This window comes from Chiloscyllium plagiosum, chromosome 13 (assembly GCF_004010195.1).
Source record: "Chiloscyllium plagiosum isolate BGI_BamShark_2017 chromosome 13, ASM401019v2, whole genome shotgun sequence".
In the NCBI taxonomy this organism is placed as follows: Eukaryota; Metazoa; Chordata; class Chondrichthyes; order Orectolobiformes; family Hemiscylliidae; genus Chiloscyllium; species Chiloscyllium plagiosum.
Genome location: NC_057722.1, coordinates 30,063,068 through 30,080,995, shown reverse-complemented (window position 1 = coordinate 30,080,995; position 17,928 = coordinate 30,063,068). Strand labels below are relative to the sequence as shown.

Sequence of the window (17,928 nt, the reverse complement as noted above, 5' to 3'; positions counted from 1 at the left end):
CTGTGTGTGTGTCTTTCCTGTATACCCTTGTAGTGAATTCTCTGTTCGGTGTTCTCTGTACCATCACGTCTAGGGATGGGAGTTGGCTATCCTTTTCTTCTTCTCTCGTGAATCGGATTCCTGTGAGTGTGGCGTTGATGATCCGGTGTGTTTTTAATGATTACAAACGTGTCATCGACATATCTGACCTAGAGTTTGGGTTGAATTTGTGGTAGGACTGTTTGTTCTAACCTTTGCATTACTGCTTCTGCTATGAGTCCAGAGATCGGTGAGCCCATGGTTGTTCCGTTGATTTGTTCGTATATCTGGTTGTTGAATGTGAAGTGTGTTGTGGGGCACAAGTCCAGTAGTTTAAGTATGCCGTCTTTGTTGATAGGTTCAGCGTCCTGTTTTCTGTTCTGTATGTCCAGTAGGTTGGCTATTGTTTCTCTGGCTAGGGTTTTGTCAATCGAAGTGAACAGTGCCGTCACGTCGAATGAGACCATGGTTTCTTCTTTGACTCTGTGTATATTTCTGATGATGTCCAAGAATTCCTGTGTTGATTGTATAGAGTGTTTGGATCTGCTGACCAGGTGTTTCAGTTTCTGTTGTAGTTCTTTGGCCAGTTTGTATGATGGTGTCCCTGGCAGTGATACTATGGGTCTGAGTGGGATGTCTGGTTTGTGTACTTTAGGTAATCCATAGAATCTGGGGGTGTTGTTGCTTTCCGGTTTCATTCTTTTAGAGCTTATAAAATCATGAAAGGCATGGATAGGGGAAATAGACAAGGTATTTTCTTTGGGGTGTGGGAGTCCAGAACTAGAGGGCATAGATTTAGGGTGAGAGGGGAAAGATATAAAAAAGACCTAAAGGGCAACTTTTTTACGCAGAGGGTGGTGCATGTATGGAATGAGCTGCTAGAGGAATTGGTGGAGGCTGGTACAATTGCAACATTTAAAAGTCATCTGTATGGGTATATGAATAGGAAAGGTTTGGAGGGATATGGGCTGGGTACTGGCAAGTGGGACTAGATTGGGTTGGGATATCTGGTAGGCATGAATGAGTTGGACCAAAGGATCTATTTCCGTGCTATACACCTCAATGACCTTATGACAGGTTAGATGGCCTTCTCTTGTGTGATGTTTCAAAAAGAATTACTGATATTGTTACAGACGCAAAAACAAACATGCTTTGATGACATTTGACCTGGAAGTGATACATTAAAGAAAATGTGTAACTTGTTTAAAATTCCAGTGGTGTCTAATTATTTTTATGCATGTTTGGAAAGCACATTTTAGAGTTTGCATCAATTTTAAAGGATGATTTGTATCTTTCTTGGAGAATAAGAAATATTGGTCTATGGGACTGGCAAACAATCTGGTAGGAACATCAACAGGAAGGAAGTTAAGATACAGTCCCCCTGTGCCTAGACACAGAAAGATATTACAGTTGAAAGACAGCTACAAGCAGAGGGGCTAGAGGTGAAAAGCATAGATGCAGAAGCAAAGGAGTAGCGGAGACAAAACAAGGCACACAGAACATTTTCTAAAAAGAAAAAAAGAAATCATTCTTAGGAAGAGGTCAGGAAAAAGATGTAGGAGTTCTTGGAGACATTAAGCAAACTAGTTAGAACCAGAAAAGCTTTGGTAATAGCTCAAAAAGCCAAAGAGCTCATCACTTTCCATGAATTGGCCATTCTATGAACTGGGGTGTTATTGATTGGTCAGTTAAAAAGAAACTCTGCAAATCTACAACAACATGACTTTCATGACCCGAAAGAGTCAGGATTCAAAGAATATTGTTTTGTTGATGATATTCATAAACTCAAAGCTGAAAATTGGTGTAAGATAACATTCCTACCCTGCATGAATAAAGAACAGTATATTGTGGAACTGTGCAACTAGTCTATAAGAGAGTGATTTGGGGGTTTGTGGTCCTGTAAGGCATAACTTTTTTTGTATCGACAATTTTAAAAGTCTTATTATTTGAAGCAGCATTCACTCTTTGATTTATGTATCATTTCAATTGGTTCACATTCAAGTTAAAGATGCAAAAAGCCAAATCCTGTTAGTAATTTGTTCTTTCAGAGTCATTTGGAAAATTGAGTTATTTTGGATCTCCGAAGTAATCTTGTAAAGATGGGTAAACATGTTATTAACGCCAAATGGTGCATATTGGAGGGTGGAACAAAGAATGGCATGGCATGACACGGGAGAACAGAAATTATGCATTTGACTGGCTCCTTTCAACTGCAATGGAACAATGAATTATTGTCCCTTAAACCATTATAGAGGAGACGACAAATGCAGCAAAGAGTACTTTCAGAGGCTGATTAGTCATTTAAATGTTTTAAACAAAAAAGCTCACTTCCTAGATGGATTAACACATTTTAGATTCACCTATAAGAATTTACTGACTGTTCACAATCAGCTAAAGAGTAAGAACTTGTTTTTACAGCTGCTTTGTAATATACATATTCTTAAGAATTAAATATTTTTCAGTAGGTCATTGATTATGATGAAATAACAGGAAACATTTTATTTCTCAAGCTGATGAAAATATGTCTTGTGTCATAGTTTTCTGTTTTATAACCTGATTTACATAATATTTTGGAAAAATTGGAAACTATATACTTGCTAAAAGGAAAATCTTACAATGTAAATAAAAATAACTGTTAATTCTAGAAAATAAAGTAATGATACTCAAGAAAAACAAAATAATTATCACATTTTCGGTACATCCTAAAGTGTTTTATATCCGCTATCAATTACTGTCAAAATATGAACACATGAAAATCAGTAGGAGCTTGAGCTGACTTCACCATTCTATAATATCATGACAGATCTGACTTAATCTTAAATCCACATTCCTGCCTATATCTGCTGAGCCTTCACTCTCTTGCTTAACATAACTTATTTAAAACTTTATAAAAATGTTTGAAGACTTGGGGCTGAATCTGACATTTTTTTTGCTACATCTCATTTGTGTCAAGTTTCTTGGAGGATGTTTCACCTCAAGGTCTGATGACATCTCTTGCTATATTTTTCCAAGCTTCGTTAAGTACCTACTCTACCAGTGTGACATCCCTCTCGTCCAATTCTAGCCCTATCTTTTCATATCCCAGAAAAAAAGTTGCCACACTGGATACCACCAGAAGACCAGTCTCCCCTGTGATTATGTCATATTTAAATGACCCAGACAAGCACTGGCATTCCAAAACTGTCATTCTCGCCAATCAACATTCAGTCAGAAGATATCTGAGAAGGGGAAAATAGCACCATTATTTTCCAACAGGAACCTCTTGGAGGCGAGATAGAAGTTGATGCACTGATAGCAGCTGCAGTCTTCCGAAGAGGGTGATGAAAACATTGCACAGGAGGAACATTACTAGGAACATTACTACAAATGACAGATATGTACATCGTCAGGTGCAACAAGCCAGATTGGACATAATTGACATCCGATTTCAATCGATGTGATCTTTATGCAGTGATTAATTGAGTATAAATTAGTTGTCCCCCTTTTCCAGAGGACTCATGCAGGAGGCCAGAACTCTAGGTCCTAGTAGCCCAATCTCCTGGTCAGTTCAGTCTACAAGTCAGTTCTGTCTCCAAGGTGCAGGAAAATGGCCAGCAGTGTCACAAGAGATGATTAATGACCTGCTCTACTCCACCATAGTAAGTGCAAACTCAGATACTCTCAGCTATCTCATAGTTATCCCACCTCTGATGTTAAGACTAATTCCAATGCAAGTTGTGCCAGAACACCCCCACTTTATCTTGTTCCTGTGTGAAGGGGTACATGCTGCAGCCTGAACTGTAAACTTTCCAAACATGGCAGATTTTTCCCATATGCAAGATGCTATAAACTATACTCATGGCATTGTAAAGTCTCCGGCAATTACACTGGAAATTGCCATGATGCCTGTATCCCTGAGAAGTCTTGTGTTCCTGCTTCATTTCAAAGAATTGGTGCACTAGTTGAATGGTTATTGGAAGATAATGGTTACACTCTGTGACCGATTACACTATTAATTAATCCCCTAACTGTGGACAAGTATAGAAATGATGCAGCCCATTCACACAGGGACATAATGGAGCAGATTGGTCTCTTGAAGATGAAGGTTCTCATGTTTGGTTTGATCGAAGGGAGAGGGGGCCTTGCAGCACACCCCAGACAGTGTGCTGCATGATACTTGCATGACATCCTGCACAACTACAACAGGCAAAGAGGGGGTGAGACAGATGTTGAGGAACTGACAACAGCTGCAGTCTTCCAAAGAGGGAGATGGAGGAATGCAAATGTGGTTCAATTGTTTAAAAACAATACAAAGGAAATACCACATAATTATTAGCCAGATCGTCTTATTTCGGTGGTAGGCAAATTGCATAGGAGGAACATTACTTCAAATGACAGATTTGTACATCATCAGATGCAATAAGCCAGACAGGACTTAATTGACACCCAGCTCCAATCAATGTGATCTTTATGTAGTCATCATTAATTGAGCATAAATTTGTTGTTGCTGAAAGGCACAAAGTTACTGTTTATTCCCAGAAACGAATACAAGCTTGTTTCTTGTTTTTTTTTCACATTTTCTGTTCAATAAAAGCTAATCTTTTGTTCTATTTGAACTGTCTCCAACATATGATGCTCCCACATTCAATAATATCAAAATGTTGTATTATGCTGGGTGTTTTGGAAACATTAGCACCCCCTTAGACAAGAATGTAACACGATATAGTGTTAAGGAACAATAGTCTGGGTGCTTTGAAGGTAACCTTTGCATCTTGCAGATACAGTTACAAACTCAGTCGATCAGAGAGACAATGATGTATTTAAAACTGTGTGCTTCTATTTGCAATGTAGTGTCACCTGTTGCAATTCTTTAAAGTTGATAGTCACCAGGTCCAAATGGATTGTTCCCTAGGATATTGAAAGAGGTCAGAGAAGAAAGAACAGATGCTCTGAGGATTATTTTACAATCTTCACTAGACATAGGAGAGGTGGCAGAGGATTGGAGAAATGTAAATGTGGTTCCATTGCTTAAAAACAATACAAAGGAAATACTACATAATTATCAGCCAGATAGACTTATTTTAGTGGTAGGCAAATTGTTAGAATCAATCCTGAGAGATTAGATAAATTGTCACTTAGAAAGACTAGCCTGGGTCAGGCAGCATGACTTTTTTTAAAGGAAGATCATGCCTTACAAATTTGATTGAATTCTTTGAGGAAGTGACAAGGAAAATTGATGAGGGTAGAGCAGTGGATGTGTTGACATGGATTTTCTTAAGGCATTTGAAAAGGTTCCACATAGCAGACTAGTCAAAAAAGTAACAGCCCATGGGATACAGGATAATTTGTCAAATTACATCCAAAATTGGCTTAGTAGCAGGAAACAAAGATTGATGGTTAATAGCTGACTTGGTGAATGGAAAACTGTTTAAAATGGTGATCCACATGGGTCAGTGTTGGGACTGCTGCAGTTTGTTTTCTATATTAATGTTGTGGACTTGAATATGGGAGACACAATTGGGAAATTTGCAGATGATGCATAAATTGGCCGTGTAGTGGATAGTGTAGAGTCATAGAGTCACAGAGTTGTACAGCACGGTAAAAGCCCCTTTGGTCCAACACATCCATGCTGACCAGATATCCCAATCTAATCTAGTCCCACTTGCCAGCACTTGGCCCATATACTTCTAAACCCCTCCTATTCATATACCCATCCAGATGCATTTTAACTGTTTCAATTGTACCAGCCTCCACCACTTCCTCTGGCAGCTCATTCCATACATACACCACCCTCTGCTTGAAAAAGTTGTCCCTTATGTCCATTTTAAATTTATCCTCTACCGACTAGTTCTGGACTCCCCCATCCCAAGGAAAATACCTTGTCTATTTCCCCTATCCATGACCCTTATGATTTAAAGACCTCTATAAAGTCACCCCTCAGCCTCCGATGGTCCAGGGAAAATAGCCCCAATCTATTCAGCCTCTCCCTGTAGCTCCAACCCTGAAGGAAGGATGTAATTTATCTGGAGAGAATGAAGAGAAGGTTTTATTAGAACATTGCCGGGGCTGGAGTATTGAAGTTACTTGAAGAGGTTGGAGAGATTGCACTGGTTTTCCTTGGAACAGAGAAGGCTAAGGGCCGACAGGATTGAGATGTTTCCCTTCACAGAGAGTTGAAAGAAAAACCGTGGGTCATGGATTCAAACTAAGAGGACTAAGAGAAGATGTGCGGAAAAAATATTTTTATGCAGAGTTGCGGAGGTGGGGTTGTGATGTCTTGAATTCACTGCCTGAGTTGGTGGTGGAGGCAGAGATCCTAAACTCTTTGAAGATCTCTGGATCAGCACCATAGGTGCTGTAAACTGCAAGGCTATGGGCTGTGTGCAGGAAGATGGGATTAGGAAGGGCATTGGGTGTCTTTTGGGTTGGCATGGACAGGGTGGGCCAAATGGCCTCTTTCGATGCTGTATCATTTCTATGGTGCTGTGTCACCTATGTGCCTTCAGAAGTTGTCTTTTCTCAATTCCCTCCGTTTGACCTGGTGCACAGTTAGGCTTTAAATATGATGTAAGTGACATGACTCTCAGAAGGTTTCAGAAGTGGTGAGTAACTCCACTGTTGGTGAGGGCACAATCGCACAAATGTGGTGGCACAGAGGTGTGGTGCATATATAATGAGGTGAAATGCCGAAAGATCTGTGAGATAACTCACTACATCTCACCAAGAAAAATGCTCTGTGAAATTCCCTGTAAGTAACAATGAGCTGATGTTTGATAAAATGCAGCTCAGAGTCTTTTGTTGTATCTTTTTATTACTTCTGTAACCACTGGACTTATCATATGATTTACAATTAGATTTGTACTCTCCAACCCTCCTGCCCAGTACGTTTATCCATTTTCCTTAATAATACTTTTCATTTTATCCATTTCTCCTTAATTCACTAAGTCTTCTAAACTTAATCCTTTATCTCAGCCACTTCATTTTAAATCCTCTCTATTTCCTTGTTGTGTGGCTCGAAAGAGCACTGGCCCTAGCATGATGCAGGTACAGACCATCCCAATTGGACTGACCCTAATTTCCCCAATAGAACATAGAATGTAACAGCACAGAACAGGTCCTTCAGCCCTCAGTGTTCCACCGACCTGTGGAACCAATCTGAAGTCTCTATCTCTGACACTATTCCATTTTCATCCATATGTTTATCCAATGACCATTTAAACGTCCTTAAAGTTGACGAGTCTACTACTGTTACAGACAGTGCATTCCATGCCCCTACTACTCTGAGTAAAGAAACTACTTCTGACACCTCTCCTATATCTATCACCCTTCAATTTAAAGTTATGACCCCTCATGCTAGCCAGCACCACCTAAGGAAAACACCTCTCACTGTCCACCCTACCTAACCCTCTGATTATCGTATATGTCTAATTAACCTCTCAACCTTCTTCTCTCGAACGAGAACAGCCTCAAGTCCCTCAGCCTTTCGTCATAACACCGTCCCTCCATACCATGCAACATCCTAGTAAATCGCCTCCGAAGCCTTTCCAAAGCTTCCACATCCTTCCTGTAATGTGGTAACCAGAAACTGTACGCAGTACTCCAAGTGCGGCCGCGCCAGAGTTTTATACAGCTGTAGCATGACCTCGTGGCTCTGAAACTCAATCCCTCTACCAATAAAAGCTAACACACTGTATGCCTTCTTAACAACCCTATCAACCTGGGTGTCAAATTTCAGGGATCCATGTACATGGACACTGAGTTCTCTCTGCTCATCTACACTACCCAGAATCCTGCCATTAGCCCAGTACTTTATATTCCTGTTGCTCCTTCCAAAGTGAATCACCTCATACTTTTCCGCATTAAACTCCATTTGCCACTTCTCAGCCCAGCTCTGCAACTTATCTATGTCCCTCTGTAACCTGCAACAACCTTCAGCCACTATCCACAACTCCACTGATCTTAGTGTCACCGTAATTTTACTAATCATCCTTCTACACCCTCATCTAAGTCATTTATAAAAATGACTCAAAACAGATCCTTGCAGTACACCGCTAGTAACTGAACCCCAGGATGAACATTTCCCATTAACCACCACCCTCTGTCTTCTTTCAGCTAACCAATTTCTGATCCAAACTGCTAAATCACACTCAATCCCATGCCTCCATATTTTGTGCAATAGCCTACCATGGGGAATCTTATCAAATGCCTGACTGAAACCCATATACACCACATCAACTGCTTTATTCTCACCCACCTGTTTGGTCACCATCTCAAGGAACTCAGTAAGGTTTGTGAGGTATGATCTACCCTTTACAAAACCATGTTGAGTATCCCTAATTAACTTATTCCTCTCTCAGATGATTATAAATCCTATCTCTTATAACCTTTTCCAACACTTTACCCACAACCGAAGTAAGGCTCACTGGTCTATAATTACCAGGGTTTGTACTCCCACCTTGAACAAGGGGACAACATTTGCTATCCTCCCTTCTTCTGGCACTATTCCTGTAGACAGTTATGACATAAAGATCAATACTAATGCCACACTTTGTAAACCAGAACGCCCTTCTCTCACACCAGTCTTTGAACAATGCATTCATCTAATCAATCTGATTTGCCCTATGCCAATTTTCATGTGGCAGAGATGTTAATCCAGGGATAATGACTTTTGAAATTCTGCTGCTTGTTTTGGTGCCTAGGTCCTCATACTAACAATGCAGAACCAATTTCTTTGTCTGGCTTATGTTGTTGGTATCAACATCGACCACATCGATTGGACCCTGACCCTTTCACTACAAGTTGCTCTCCAGCCCTGAGCAGATGTCCTGAATACTGACATGGGGCAAGCAACACGGCCATTTCGGCTCATGTTCTTTGCTGAGAAGAGAGTAAATTCCTTTGACAATGCTGTCTCTACCACCACTGCATCACCACAGAAGAGCTTCCATATGGTGGAATAGTCAGTTATCTCATCAACCTGCAGCCAGCACTCTGATCCAAACAGGCTAATGCCTGCTTACTTGGACTCATCTAACACTTTACTCTGTCTTATTTTAGTACTGAGGAGAAAGTGAGGTCTGCAGATGCTGGAGATCAGAGCTGAAAATGTGTTGCTGGAAAAGCGCAGCAGGTCAGGCAGCATCTAGGGAACAGGAGAATCGACATTTCGGGCATTCCTGAAGAAGGGCTTATGCCCGAAACGTCGATTCTCCTGTTCCCTGGATGCTGCCTGACCTGCTGCGCTTTTCCAGCAACACATTTTCAGCTCTTATTTTAGTACTATCTGTCTCACAGCTCTTTGATAATCTTGTTTTTCTTCTATAATATCACTTTCTGCTTCTGGTTCCCTTGCTAAGTTAGTTTAAGTCTTCCTAAACTGATTAAAGCCTAAAGATAACATCTTTGTCTATCATAGGCAACATTTGCAAGGCACCTATATGGTCATCCCTCGACTATACGAATAAGGTTTAATGGGTTTTTCTTGTCCTTCTGCTACCTCATTATTGAGGGTACAGCAATTTCCTGGATATTCTCAAGGGAAAATAGGGATATGTATTAAATGCTGGTCCAACAAGTGACATCGACATTGCACAAATGAATAAAAACAAAATTATTCAATTTTTAAGATGTTGTTTACTATAACAAAAGCCACAAAACTACAATGTCTTTGTACTCAAAGTATCGGTGTTTCAAAACTGGCTATTGGTCCACAATGGGGACAACCTATTTTTCGCCAAGATTTTTGACAGCCCATTCTCAGAATACACCTATGGTTCTTTGTCATAGCTGGATGGGATTCAATCCTCTGCTTTGCATGACCATTTTCAGACTTAAGTCTTTGTTTCAACAATACCTGTAATTGAGAAGTCTCATTCCCCAGATACATTGGAAGGTCATGTTGTGAATACATTCCGCATAATGAATTTTAATGTTCAGATAATTACCTCTTCGATAATTTGCTAGACAGTCCCAGACAATCCTTTGTATGATCCTGTGAATCCAGATACTTTCAAAGCAAGAGACTTTGGTTTGTACTGTCTCAGGTCACTTTAACTTTTCCTCTGTTAACCCAAAATCCAAGACTTCAATGTTAGCTAATACAGATTAATAGTCTTTATTTAAACCCACAATAACAACATATATGACATTGTCCTCTCTGTGACCTTTGCATTGCTCACCTCATGCTCAGACCAAAGGTTATCACATATAATACATGTTTAAAAATATCAAAATCACATATTCATCTCAAATAGCCACCTTACTGCTTCAAAACATTTACCAGACAGTGATGGAACAGAGTGAGTTTTGATAGAGGCATTATATGCTCAGATATCTGAGCCTCATATTCAACTTATCAACAGACTTCCTTTAAGATTGATGGGCATTGCACGATATAAACAGCTTCATTGAACACCATTAAAATAGTCAAATGTTATGAAAAATATCATGAAAATATGAAATGATTTTTGCTTTGCTTGACAATTCTTTTTAATTAATCTAAGATAGAGAGCTGTAAAATTTAACAGACTCTGAAACCCAAGTGATAAAACACACTAGCTTCCTAACTCATCATGTGATTCTTGAGCCGACATTTCGTGAAGGTATAATAATGCACCACTAGAGGACACTAGAAAAATACAACAATCTCAGAGTAAAATACAAATTTGCGTATGGTTCCATGAATAGTAATTTTAAGTCAAAGTAAACTATCAAACTAACTAAATTTTGAGGGTTATTATTTAGACTTCTGGACAAATTTAGATGTTTAGATATATATTTTCCTGAGAATGAACAGCAAATGTGGGGAAATGTTTTATCATAAGTGATAATATTAAGAAATCATATACGTAAAAAGTATACCAGCAGAGCATCTCATAGGTTTTGCCTTTTGTCATTTTTAAAATCAAAAGACATATTTCTACAGAGACTTGTTTTTTTTATATTGTGAGTGTGTGTGAGATTAGAGGGATATAGTTTTGATTCTGGATCATAAGTTAGGTGTTAATCATTACTTGCCAATTGTTCTAATACTAAGTTGTGTTCAGAATATATTTTTTTGGTTCATTAAAGAAGCCAGCTTGTCATTTCTTTAGTAAAACAAAAGAATGGAATTGGCCATTTTGGTAATTGAATCAACATGTTTACACTAATGATGCCACTAGTGGAGTGTTTGGATTTGATTATTACTGCATTCCTTTCACCATAGTCAAAACAATAGGTTGATGCCTTTGCTAAATTAGTCAAAGAATTTTGTGGTCAGTGTTTATTCATGTCATTGCTAAATACCAGCTTTTCATAAGTAAGTTGTACTTAATTGTATCAACACACAGTAATGCAGAGAAAGAAATTTGTGAGAACACTCAAAGCTAAATTCCTCACCATCTATAATCAAATAGAATCACAATGCAAAATCAAAGGAGGACGTCTGGTCAGGTCCTTCAAAAAGCAATTCAATGAGTCCCACTCACAAGCTCTTCCCCGTAATTTCTTTCTCTTCAAAGCTTTATCTAGTTTCCTTTCGAAAGCTGGGATTGAATGTATTTTCTCTCCCTTTTGGCATTATGGAGCAGCCTGTCACCTGTCACCCGTTGGAACACCATAAAATGCATATTCTGAAATCTGTACTCACAGCAGTGCTATAGAAAGAGCTTCACAGTTCAAGGGAACCACTCACATTCCTAATATCTTTCCACTATAATTATAGGTTTGGAATGCACTCACTATTCTCCTTCTCTTGCTTCAGTTTCCTCTCTTTCTACGTTTAAGTTAAAGACAACTTTTTTTTTTCTTTGAAAGAACTGATTCCCTAGGCCATTCCTGCCACTGCTTTTCACATGTTTCTGTCTGTTTGTAGCAATGTCAGTCCATCTTTGTTTTTATTATGTTTTTGGGTCCTGTTTTTGTCAGGCTTTTCTGTCAAGATGGATTGGCAGGCTGTTCTGACCAGTTGCTGTTCTGTTCTATCGGGGCTTCCTGCTGTCTCTGACTGGGTGTGGAAATTGGTTAAGTTGGTTACAAGTTCAGGGTTTTCTCCTCTTGGAGTTTCAATGCTTGGAGATCCCTCTCTGTCAAACCTTCCAACTTCGAGTATGCCAACAATTCAAACATAATGATTAATTCATGCTTTCAAGAAGTAGGAGACAGTAAGGACTGCAGGCCTTCAAAATGCATGGCCAAGTGGAGGAAGAGGTGGAAAATAATGGCAATCATTAAACATGACACTGTCACGCGCCAGTCATTAAAAACACGGCTGCTAAGATAGTAGATGCTTTGGTTTAATTGTCCAAAATTCTCTAGACTCTGGAAAAGTCCCGACAGGTTGGAAAATATTGAATATAAAACCTTTCAACAAAGGGTGGAGAGCTAAAGCAGAATACTATAGGCCAGGTAGCATGTAATCTATGGGGGGAAATGCCACAATATATTACTGAAGAGATTATGGCACGACACTTTGAGAATCTTGATGCAATCAGGTAGGATCAACATGGTTTGTGGAAGGAAATTCCTGTTTTTCTGTGGGAACTGTACATGTGGAGCACTGCAATTTCCAGAAGGCATTTGACAATGCATCACATTGAAAGACTTCCTTAAAAATAAGACCTCATTGCATAGGGGGTAGCATAACCACATGGATAGATTAGAGTGATGCTGGCAAACCACAGCAGGTCAGGCAGCATCCGAGGAGCAGGAAAATCGACACTTCGGGCAAAAGCCCTTCATCAGGAATAGATTGCCTGCAACGTCGATTTTCCTGCTCCTCGGATGCTACCTGACCTGCTGTGCTTTTCCAGCACCACTCTAATCTAGACTCTGATTTCAAGCATCTGCAGTCCTGTTTTTACCTAATCACGTGGATAGAAAATTGTTTAGATTACATTAAAGTGTGGAAACAGGCCATTCGGCCCAACAAGCCCACACCGACCCGCCAAAGCGCAACCCACCCATACCCCTACATTTACCCCTTTAACCTAACACTATGGGCAATTTAGCATGGCCAATTCACCTGACCCGCACATCTTTGGACTGTGGGAGGAAACCAGAGCACCCGGAGGAAACCCACGCAGACACGGGGAGAATGTGCAAACTCCACACAGTCAGTCGCCTGAGTCGGGAATTGAACCCAGGTCTCTGGCGCTGTGAGGCAGCAGTGCTAACCACTGTTTAGCTAACAGAAAACAAGGAATAGAGGTAAGTTGGTCATTTTCAGGTTGGCAAGAATGAAGCAAGAGAAGTAGCATAGGTGTTAGTGCTGAGACATTAACTTTTGCAATTTCTGTAAAGTACTTAAATAAAGGCACCAAATTTGTGGTCGTTAAGTTTGCCAATCACAAAAAGATAGATAAGAGTGTAGCTCATGAGGAGAACATAATACATCTGCAAAGGTATATTGTGAGTTAAGTAAGTTGGCAAAACATTTGCAGATTAAGTGTAATATGAGAAAATATGAACTTGTTCACTTTGAATGGGAAGAATAAAAAAGCAGCATACTATTTTACTGAAGAATAATTGCAAAGTGACAGAGGGATTGGAGTGCCCTGAAACATTAATTACAAAATAAAATGTGCAGATACAGCAAGTGATTAGTAAGGCAAATAGAATGTTGTCATTTATTGCAAGGGGAATTGGATATATAAGTAAAAAGGTTTTTCTGCAGTTCTCATTGGAGAGACCACATCTAGAGTACTGTGGACAGTTTGGTCTCCTTATTTCTGAAAATACATAACTGCATGAGAAGCAATGCTGAGAAGATTCACCCAACTGATTCATGGGATGAATGGGTTGTCTTACAAGGAAAGTTTGGGAAGGTTGAGGCTGTATGAAGTTTTTAAAATTAGCAATGACCTTGTAGGAGCATGGAGAGACTTGACAGGGTGATACTGCCTCATGCTGATCCTCCCTCTCTCTTTCTCTCTGACATCTCTCTCCTGTAAGAACCTGTGTTTGAATTTACCTTTTTGGCAAGGGGTGTGTTTATGAGAATGTTACAGGAAATCAGAACAGCTCTTTGCTAAGTTGCACCCTTGAGGGAGTGAGTAGAAAATTCAGTTTTAAAAAATCTCTCTTTGGAAATGAAGAGAATCTTTTTCTCTCACAATGCTATTGGTCTGTGAAATTCTGATCCCCAGAGAGTGGTAGGAGCAGGATCATTGAATATTTTCAAGGCTGAGTGAGAGAGGTTCTTATTGACAAGAGAATTAAAGGATAAGGCAATAGAAAGGAAAGTAAAGGTCAAAATCAGATCAGCCATGAACTTATCAAATGGCCGAGCAGGCTTGATAGATTGAATAATCTATTCCTGCTTCTATCTTTTAGGTACATATTTATGACTCTAAACAGTGAAAAATCTATTTAAAATGTTATTGTTGGCATTCTAATTAATGCTAAGATGTGTATTTGAATTGCTGGCTCATAAGAGATGGGTGAGAGAACACACCCTTACAATGTGTGACAATACAACTCCCTTAATAAGGTTATTCTGTCCTTGTTTTTTTTTGTTGAGACGGGTCCCTAAAGGCAGAAGTGCCAAAATGTCTGAACTGGCTACTTTAGTAATGGCTAACAGGTGCTGCCTAAGTCAACAAGCAGTTTTTTTTTAAATACTTGTACAATGAAAGGAGTGTTGTCAGTTCACCCACTTCAGGGTTTATTCCAGTTTTTAGCTGGGGACCCAATGAAAGAGCTCAATGCTGATCCTCTCTCTCTCTCTCTCTCTGACATCTCTTTCCTGTAAGAACTTGTGTTTGAATTTACCTTTTTGTCAAGGGGTGTGTTTATGGGATATTTCAGGAAAGCAGAACAGCTCTTTGTTAAGTTGCATTTTCATGTCAGTTAGGTTTTCAAATAGTTATGTTATTCAAAATTTGCTTTTCTTTTGTTTGTAAAATAAATTTTGTTTTGTTTACAACTGAGTGATTTGACTCGCTGCATCACTCCTGGAATATCCACTTACACCTGCTTAAAACAATGGGAAAAGTTAGGTTCTGGATTACCTTCTTAGAATGTTTTGAGGGGGTGTATCCTGGTCCATAACAGACTAGGGGCTCTTTGCGGGATTTGTTCTATTGTTCCGATTTGGGATTAGGTTGCTGGACTCAAAGGCAGCAAGTTGTAGGTGTTAGTATCTTTTGTTCTGGATGTTGAATTTGGTTGGTTTAAATAGTGCTTGATGTGGTAGTGGCTCTTCCAGTCACAAAGAGTTTTCTGGGGGTAGAAGAAGTGACTTTGGAGGTTTTATAAAAACCAAACAAGGCAAAGCTGCTGGAATTGGCAGTCAGAGACAAAAAGAAACCTGCAGGTGCTGGAATCCAAGGTAGACAGGTAGGAGGGCGGAAGAACACAGCAAACCAGGCAGCATCAGGAGGTGCAGAAGTCAATGTTTCGGATGTAAGCTGGAGTTGGAGTTACCTTCATCCATAAGAAAAGGAGAGATAATTACAGAAATAGCTCAGTATTTAAATTTGCCAGACAAGACATTGGAATTTTTGGAGATGGCTTAAATTCAATTGAAAAGAAGGCAGATTGATTTAGAGGCAAAAGAAAAAGAAAGTGAAAAAGAAATGAAACTTTTTGAATTATGATTAAATTATGATTAAAAACTGAGGGAAGAGAAAAAGAATGGAAGGCCCTAGCAGAACAAAACAAAAAGACAGAATTGTTTTAGCAGAACAAAAAGAAAAGGAGAGAGAAGGAAGAGAAAAGGAAAGAAAGGAAAGGAGAAAAGAGAAGAAGTTTGAACTTCATAAAATGGCACTTAAACAGGAAAGTCAGCTTAAAAGGATGGAGTTGAAGGCTGAAGGTAATCTGAGTGAGGAAGAGAGTGAGGTTGAGCACACCCATGGCCATCAAAGGCCTGGTGGGAATCTGTTTAAATATATTCAAGCATTAAGTTTAAGCAAAGAGAATGATGTAGAATCCTTTTTCATCTCATTTGACAAGGTGGCTAAACAATTGAAGTGGCCAGAGACCATGTGGTTTTGTTGATCCAAGCAAAGCTTGTAGGTAGAGCTAGTGAGGTATTTGCATCACAATCAGAGGAGATATCTGGGGCATATGAGGAGATGAAGAAAGCTATTTTAAGTGCATATGAGTTTGTGCCAGAAGCCTACAGACAGCATTCCAGGAATCTAAGGAGGGACTCTGGTCAAACCTATATTGAGTTTGAAAGGACCACACAAAGTAATCTTGACAGGTGGATAAGGGCATCAAAAATAGAACAAACCTATGATGGTCTTAGAGAGGTTATTTTGGAGACGTTCAAAAATTCACTTCCTGGAGTAGTGAGAACTCATGTCGAAGAGCAGAGAGTTAAAATGGCAAGATTAGCAGCTGAAATGGCTGATGATTATGAGTTGGTCCATAAATCAAAGTTTGGCTTCCAACATCAATTTCAATCAATGAGGGATTAAAAATTGAAGAAAATAGAATTTCTTACATGGTAACGGCAAAGTAGATCTAAGTGAAGATCATAAGGATAACTTACCACAGGGAAAAAAGGAAACCTTTGAAGCAGAAAGAAGTTAAAAAGCTCTGGTGATTTCACTCAATAAAGTAGGCCACATGAACCCACAGAGTTGATGGGTTAGAAAAAGCACTGGGAAGCCAGATGTAGGAAAACAGGTTAAACCAGTGAATTTTTGTTGGAGTGATAACAGAAAGCACAGTGCAGGCTAAAAAGCTACATCAGAATGTATAAGCTGGTTCGAAGTTGGTTAAGGAGGAAGTGCCAGATCTTCTGAAACCATATACTTGTGAAGATGAAGTTTACTCACATAGGCCAGGAGCAGCAGGTAAAGAGATTACAGTATTAAGAGATACAGGTTCCTCTAAACTTTTTCATGTTGAAAGATAAGGAAATATGTACCTCTGAAGGAATATTGTCAGAAAAGGTACTAGTAACGGGAATTCACAGTGAAACAAGAAGTACTCAATTATGCAAAAAGAGATTGGAGTGTCCAGTGAAGAGTGGAGAATTTGTGGTAGGAATACTGGACAAACTCTCAGCTCCAGGAATACAATTTGTCTTTGCTAATGATGTAGCTGGTTCACAGGTAGGAATGCTGGCTACTGTGGTTGAAAAGCCAGTGGATAATCAGGCAACTAAGGTATTACAGGAAGCATATCATCGGATTTTTCCTGACTGTGTGGTAATGAGGTCACAAAATCACCAGTTGAAACAAAAGAGATCAAAGAGTACAGATGAGAAAGTTGAAGTAGAGTTATCAGAGACCCTATTTGATCAAATTGTTGAGACAAACCAGGAGCAGATGGATGACAAAGTACACCTCTTTAGCTCATAGAAATTAACTGAGTCATAGCAGAAAGATGAAAAATGAAAGCAATTCTATCAAAAAGCATAAAGAGGGAGAATTCGAATGTATCCCTGAGTGCTACTACCTTAAAAATTATGTCTTAATGAGGAAATCGAGACCATCACATATTCAGGCAGATGAAAAATGGGCAGATGTTCATCAAGTCGTATTGCCAGGGGTTTATAGAAAGGAGGTATTGTGGGTAGCACATGAACTACCAGTAGGAGGTCATTTAGGGGTAAGAAAAACTCAAGCTAAAATACAGAAACATTTTTACTGGCCAGGACTGCACAAGGATGTAGTTGAATTTTGCCAGACATGATATGCATGTCAGGTTACAGGCAGTAATAAAACCCATGCCTTTAATACCTATTCCTGCATTTGAGGAACTTATTCCAAGAGCCTTAATTGATTGCGTAGGACTCCTACCTAAAATAAAATGTGGCAATCAGTAATTGTTAACAATACTGGATGTGTCCACTAGATTTCCAGAGGTCATTCCATTCTGCAATATCATAGCTAAAGGGATTGTAGAGAAATTACTCAAATATTTCAGTAGATACTGTATACACACAGAAATCCAATCAGGTCAAGAGTTAAATTTCACATCAGAATTATTCAA

General features: G+C 39.3%; 1 protein-coding gene across 1 annotated transcript in view; it reads right to left on the bottom strand.

The window, feature by feature from the left end:
- LOC122556368 (complement C1q and tumor necrosis factor-related protein 9-like) overlaps positions 1 to 10,006 on the bottom strand; it is a 19,864-nt gene extending 9,858 nt beyond the window's left edge. The window contains exon 1 of the mRNA XM_043703000.1: positions 9,942 to 10,006. The gene's annotated coding sequence lies outside the window, so the exon portion shown is untranslated. The remainder of the gene's footprint in view (positions 1 to 9,941) is intronic.
- Positions 10,007 to 17,928: the final 7,922 nt, after the last annotated feature.